A 1,962-nucleotide genomic window follows, 5' to 3' on the forward strand; every position below is an offset into this window, starting at 1 on the left:
TGAACATTTATAAACGCCACGAGACTTCTCACTAATTACGAAATTGCCACCTTGCAACTTTGCAACCATTAGATCATTAATTCATAAATTTGATCAATGAACATAAATTGGTCTTACGGGTCTCACGAAAAACCCTTGGTCTCACGTGAACCCAACCCTATATATATATATATATATATACATACATATATATATATAAGTATATAGAGTTTGGTTCAAATGTTAACCAAGATTATTATGTTAACTTTGTTAACCAAACTCAACCAATAAAAATTCATCTTTTATCTAGGTTCATATTCATCTCATAATTTAATAACAAGGGTAAATATGTAATTTTAGTTTGTATGTAACTCCCATTTAATTAATTGGGAGTTATAAAATCAAAAATCTCATAATTGTTGTTGATTTACTATTAATCTTGTTTTTCTATAATATTGATTTATCTATCTATAATCTTCTTGAATTTGTGATTGTTAAAGGAAGACCGATAGTAAAGTTTTCGATATCGTTCAAACTAATATGGATAAACCCATTGGAAAACAACTCGACAATGATGGAAATATTAAAATGGTTTACGATGACAATCGGACTTCGAGTTTCGGAAGTGAAGACAATAATTAAAGCTTTTGTATTGGTAATGGATTAATATGTTATTGTATTTGTTTCAATCGAAATTATGTTGATTATGACGTTTTTGTGTTTTTTATAGTTCATATTGTGTTGGTAGTTTTTTTTCTTTAATTATTACTATGAGCCCAATTCATATATTCAAATGGAATGAGTGCAATTTTGATAACCATTTGGCTCCATCAGTTACTTGTGATGTTTGACCTGCCATAGACTACAACTAGTGTTCATATACGTTCAGGTGTATTCATATATGTTCTACTAGGAATATGAATCAAGACATCTACTATTGAATTCATATTTTTTGTTAATTTATTATTGATCTTGTTTTTTATAATATTGATTTTTTTGTCTTTAATGTTTTTGAATTTGTGATTGGTAGAAGAGTCCCGGTAGTAAAGTTTTCGGTATCATTCAAGCTATTATGGATAAACTCATTGTTCATAATGAAGGAACTATTGTTCACAAATGTTTATATTATGTTGATGTGGTCATATGTACACTAGCTGCATATCTCAATATTGGCTCGCTTCTGAATTGTTCATAATGAAGGAACTATTGTTCATAAGTTATTCATATTGTGTTCATATTTATACTAGTTGCATATCACAACATTGGCTCGCTCCTGAATGTGTTCATAATTAATGAACTATTTTTCACAAGTGTTCATATGTACACTAGCTACGTATCTCAACATTGACTCACTTCTAAATGTGTTCATAATGAAAGAACTATTGTTCACAAGCTATTTATATTGTGTTCAAACATGTTTTTATTTATTTATTTCATTTCGTATAGCAACTATTCTTATTATGTTCATATTGTGTTCATAAATGTTGTGCAGTCCAAATTTATATATATGTCATTTTTTGTTCGTAATTGACACAATGGTTCATATATATATATATATATATATATATATACACACACACATATATATATATATATATTTGATACAATGGTTTATATATATGTATATATATATATATATATATAGGGTTGGGTTTACGTGAGACCCGTAAGACCAATTTATGTTCATTGATCAACTTTATAAGCTAATGATCTAATGGTCTAAAGTTGCACGGTGGCAATTTTGTGATTATTGAGAACTTTCGTGGCAATTTTGTGATTATGAATATTCAGATTGTAGATTTAATCCAAATGTTGAGAATTGGTCTTACTGGTCTCAGAAAAAACCTTTGGTCTCACATGATCTCAAGTCTATATATATATATATATATATATATATATATATATGGAGGTTCAAAAGAGAACCTCTGTGATTTACGAGAACACGAAAACAACCTAATAACCTAAAATCTTTTTAATTAATAA

The sequence above is a fragment of the Cynara cardunculus genome, assembly GCF_001531365.2.
Source record: "Cynara cardunculus var. scolymus isolate 2C chromosome LG 2, CcrdV1, whole genome shotgun sequence".
Lineage (NCBI taxonomy): Eukaryota > Viridiplantae > Streptophyta > Magnoliopsida > Asterales > Asteraceae > Cynara > Cynara cardunculus.